At 31.6% G+C, this 5,899-nt stretch overlaps 1 pseudogene; it reads right to left on the reverse strand.

The window, feature by feature from the left end:
- Positions 1-5,899, reverse strand: part of LOC149896180 (uncharacterized) — a 257,603-nt pseudogene that overhangs the window by 118,960 nt on the left and 132,744 nt on the right.

The raw sequence follows: 5,899 nt of genomic DNA on the forward strand, positions 1-5,899 counted from the left end.
TGTAGAAGAGCTTGGATTGAATGTAAGTATGTATATGTAACTAGCACACCACTGAGCGGTGCCTCCCAACAGTCTGATAAGGCTTAATGGGAGTCATCGGTAACTAGTTTTAAGTTTTGTGCTACAAAAAGTAATAAACATTTTTTGATTTTGATTTTTTTTACAACGTGTATTTACCACCAGATGTTCGAATCTGCAGTGATCACTTATCAAGTAATAGTTGGGAGCAAATGAGTTCGCTATTACAGCAGAAGGGTTTATTCCACTTTGCGAGAAGGAGTATGACGTTATTGCAACTAATCAACCCTACTTTGCTAAGAGCGTACCAAAGTCGGCATGGGTCTACTTTTGTGTCATGCGCTTATATGCTCGTCTGATTACCTAAAAAAAATAAGAAAGTCCGTTTGCCGAGGACGCTAGTCGTTTGCCCTCGTGTATACGATTACGTTCGCGCTCGTGCTATCCCGCTCTTTCAGCGCTTTCTGTGCGTCTCGCCACTTTTGTGTGTAAAGTTCAGTTGTTTAGTCGCCCCACGTGGAGTTCGCCTTTGATTGTGAAACCCAATTATAACCCGCAGCTCCGTTTGCCGTTTTTCTACAGTGTTGAAATTTAAACAGTGTTCCCAATAGGCAATATTTCAAGCAATTTGGTGATATTATTCTAATTTACCGTTAAAATATCACTCAAACCGACTGTGTACAGGTTTACCAATAATAGTTTATGTGTGACTTAAGCGCATTTGATATGTATCGACACACATTAGACTTAATTAAGAATTGAATAATGTATACGGCACTTTTTATTTTATTGTATTTATTTAAATGTTGTGTGCAGTTGTAATTGGGATATAATTTTAATTAGTTGATGTACCTAAATGTTTTTATTATTATTTCTAACTTTGATATCTGGCATCGAAATTGTAACAAGACCTGTTTATTTAAAAAACAAAAGATTTTTTTTATTTTATCACGCATTCATTATCCCGACGTTTCGAACACTTTTCAGAGACCCTTGTCCACAGCTCCATTCAAACCGAGACTGTTTATAAACACTATGTAGATGACAATACACAATACCTCCTTTTGAACATATACCTGCATTTTTAGAACATCTTAACTCCATACATAAAAACATCCAATTCACTATGGAGTTAGAAACAAACAACCGTTTCCCTTTCTTGACATTTTATAAATGAGGGGACGGGATGGCATGCTCAATCATACAGTGTATAGGAAAGCCACTCATACTGATAGGTACCTCAATGGTTATTCTCACCACCACCCTTGCCAACTAGCTTCTGTCGGTAAATCTTTGTTTCAGAGAGCCCGTCACTTCTGTAATGCTGCCCACCTCAGCGGGGAACTGCAGCATGTCAAGCGGGTACTACGCGACAACAATCTGCAGGCGCCTCCACAGCATCACAGGAGTCGAACGAAGCCAGACACAGAACACAATTGAAAGACAACCAGCCTACCAACCTATTTGAAGGGAGTTACTGACAGAATTGGAATAATCCTAAGATGAGCTTCAATTAAAAAATATATTCTTCTTAATTCTTTCGGTGTTAGATAGCCCATTTATCGAAGAAGGATATAGGCTATATATCATGACGCTAAGACCAACAAGAGTGGAGCACTGCGGGTAAAACCGCAGGGCACACGAGAAGATAAACCAATTCTTGAGACTCTTTAATTTCTAAACAAATAACTTTACTTATAGATATATTATTATACTAATAGTAGCACATCCTACCCCAACCCTCAGTGTTGGGTTAGCTCTAGCGCTCTGCTGGCCTTAGCAAGACTGGGCTTTATAGTCAGCTTCTAGGCTTCTTCTAATATCACAAAAAAAAAACACAATTTGTGATTATTTTTCAAAATAATATTCATTACAAAGAGTGCACCGTAGTGACTTCATTAATTACACCTGGAAACTAAATTCAAATATAATTTCGTTCACAAGTATGTATTCAATTTAAATTCTTGAAAATGCAAACCTAATTATCTCCATACTAACAATGTTGAGCTTAGACCACTTTTGCACTGACAGCCTTAAATTATGTTAGTTCATTTTGAATGTTGTTTTAAAATAAAAATGTCTAAAAACTTTTGCAGTTTCTATGTACCTTATTTATTAAACACAATGAACAAAGCTAAATAAATAAATAAATAAATAAATGATTTATACCTTATCCTTGAAATAGTCCTTGAGGACCTATATTTTAGACCAAGATGTGTAAACAAGATGTGTATGAGTCGTGTTTCACCCAAGCGAAGTCAGGTTTTCATCTAGTAAGTTTTTAATTCTCATCTGACAACTTTAACCAGCCCATTATTGAAAATTAAGTATTCTGTAAAATTTTTGAGAATACTTAAATTTCATATACAAAAGACAAATTTTCATTTTGTCATATATTAATTCACTGTTACTCTAAATGGTAACAATTAAACAAGGAACTTTGATTACAGATTTTCACTTTATAAAATAATATATTATGTTCAGAAAAACAAACATGAATCTTTGGATGGAATAGATAAAGAGCAACAAAATATAGCAACATAATTTCAGGCTATCAGGCTGTGTAACAGTTTGCCCGACAACAACAGAAGAGCAGGGACATTGAATCAGTTTAAAAAGCAGCTAAATATTTACTATTTCAAAATCAAGAACTTATGGTTAATTCTGATCATTTTATGCAACTGTATTTTGAATAATACAGAAGATGAAGATGTACTACTGAGAGCATTGCTGAGGTGTGTTTTGGTTAAAAATTTAAAGTTATTACCATCATATGCTTACTTTTATGATAATAATCAATAATTTATTATTAACAATTATTATAATGTATTTATTACTGGTTTTAAAATATGGCGGTTAAAAATCAATACTGTAATGAACTCAATAACGTTGAGACGTACATGGATCTGACAGTGATAAAATATTTAATAGTGACTATCGAATTAGTTGAGGAATTTTAATAATCCATATGCAGGCAACTCGCATATTAAGTATTAAAATTTTATATTTAACAAATGTTATGGTTAATTGATTCAAATATTACTTTTTTATGCTTTAGCCAGCTAACCAAGTGTTATAACTGACTAACTCGTTGATGAAACTAGAACAATTAGCGATGAAAACCTTCAACCGAATATTACAGATTTGATTCCTGAAAAAGAAATGGATATACTAAGAAAATCATAAGAAGACACTGCCATTATACACACATCACACATTAAAAAAAAATCAAGAAAATTAAGAAATGTTATGTGGATTTCGTCATGGAAAGACACGGATGAAACTTCGAGTGAAGAAAGTGAACCAAGATGAAAGAAAAAGTTCAACTGTTGTTCAACACAATGAATAGAGCTATACAAATTATACCTCATCTTTGAAATAGTCTTTGAGGACTTATATCTACCTATATTTTAGACTAAGATGTGTATTGAATCATATTTCACCCAAGCGAAGCCAGATTTTCATCGAGTAAGTTTTTAATTCTCATCTGACAAGTTTAACCAACCCATTATTGAAAATTAAGTATTCTGTAAACACTTTGAGTTAACAGAATACTTAAATTTCATATACAAAAGACAAATTTTCATTTTGTCATATATTAATTGTTACTCTAAATGGTTATAATTAAACAATTTGATTATAGATTTTCACTTTCTAGATATTTTCATTACATTCATTACATTTTTGTCTTATAACATAATATTATAAGACAAAAATGTAATGAAGGTACGCTATAAATTGATAGCCAAAACCACATCGAATTCCAATATTAATGAGTATACCAAACAGAAGCCTTACAAACGAAATTGTTTTATTTAGATTTTGTTGTTAATTTGATTACAATTTTGATTCAGCTTCGAAGTTAGAATTGAAGATTTTAACTTTGAAACCTATTTATATTTCGATCGAATAGTATTATCGAAGTAGACCGAAATTCTCGATCGAGATTAATTTTATTTTGTACAATTACAGTACTGTCTTTCATGAGTACCGATTCAAGCCTTCGAAACATGGAGTTTGATTCGATTGAACAGAAACAACAAACGAAAGAACTACACCACACGAAACTACTATAACGAAAACTATTCAACCTACAAACCTTACAACGACAAACATGCTGTGAAAAACAAAAAGAAATAGCCCAAACTATGAAGAAATCAAATGTAAGCAATCTCTGAAACTTGGCATGGTCTTCCTAGAAAAACACAAAGCTCACGAAACGAAAACGACTAGAATAACCTGTACGCCAAGTAATTAAGAAATTAAATATCACAGTTAAGTAATTATAATGCACTGTGATAGGTATTTAATTACAACTCAGTGAAGGAGAAATTTAAATCGGCCATTGCAAAATGCAATTGAAATTTGGAATAGACATGGGTAGGTAATGCGTGTAATAGTACAAAAGTAATATCACTTTGACACGTAATGCAACATCACGCATTACGCATCAGTTACAAACATCACTCATCACTTCGGCAACGTTCAGTCAGCGTCGTTTTAGTGGCCAAGTATGAAGGAAAATCAACTACATTTTTTAAATATTTACTTAAATTGTAATTTTACGATATGTAATAAGTATTGCAGTTATTATTGCTATTTTTCAATATGATCTGTAATACTTCACATATCACCTTAAACATTACTTGGTCATCATTTCATTAAAAATCGATCGGGTAATGTGTGATGTTACGGAGTAATATCACTTCCGTGGAAGAGATGCGTGATGTTGCATTACTATTTGACGTACTGTTTTGCGCATGTCTAATTTGGAACCACATTTGGAACTATAGAGTATAATTTATACAGTTTTCACAGACTATAGAATCAATGAGTTGCCAGAATGTTTTTCAAAAAATAATAATTTATTAAATTGATTAAGAACTATAAAATAAATAAATGGAAAAGTATTAATAATTAAATTAATTTCGTTTAAATAGCATAGAATATTTATTCCTATATATTCGCATGTGTATTCGCAAATAGATGCGCCATCTAGGGGTTCATTTCAGAAATATTACTTTTAGAAGTTTAAATGATAAATCATAGATGTCGCTATAACCAAAACTAATCAAAAGCGTTGTAAAATTCTATTAGTCCATGGTAAAATGTACATATTACTGGTGATTACTGGTAATTTATTTTATAATATTACCACAGTTAATAATATACTATATTACCAAACTTTGAAGTTTGAACATTTACATTTCTATCTTTAAAGTTTAACATATTGTTAATTATAATTTATAACGAGATAGTAGATAGATATTATTATTATAACAATACTAGCGTTTAGCTACTATTATGTATTCTGTGACAATACATCTCAATACATAACATTGGAAGCGTAATTGAAAGTTTTATTTTTAAAACTTATCAGATGAATATTGAACTGATTGAACCTTGACATCAAATTCTGGATAATCTTAGTGTGCATAAACAGAAAAACCAGTACGTTTACACTGCACATAGCAATGGGTATTTCCAAAAATTAAAGGTTGAAACATAATGTACGTTTTTATTAATATATAGGTACCTAAATCACAGTATTAGGTACTACACCTAATTAATGTCAATGAATTGTTATACTTCGATGCATAGAAAGCAGCTGATACGTTTTATGAAGATTGTTTGTACCTATTTTAAAATATTTTCACAAAAATAAGTTTTAATTTCGCGGCAGAAACTGCCATCCTTTTCGAAGGTCTTAAGTTTTTCTAACCTGCGCTAAATTTCAAAAAAACTCTTTGACAAAAAACGTAAATAATATTTAGGTACGGGGTACCTTAGCTAGGTACATACCTACTTATGTATTAATTATCACAATATTTATAATAGTTGGTATTTTTGTCAACAGACTATTAACTCGAGTTTTATGACT

Source organism: Colias eurytheme, chromosome 29 (assembly GCF_061535395.1).
Source record: "Colias eurytheme isolate Ceu_HAF_F1 chromosome 29, ilColEury1 Martin Lab GWU primary, whole genome shotgun sequence".
NCBI classification, from domain to species: Eukaryota; Metazoa; Arthropoda; class Insecta; order Lepidoptera; family Pieridae; genus Colias; species Colias eurytheme.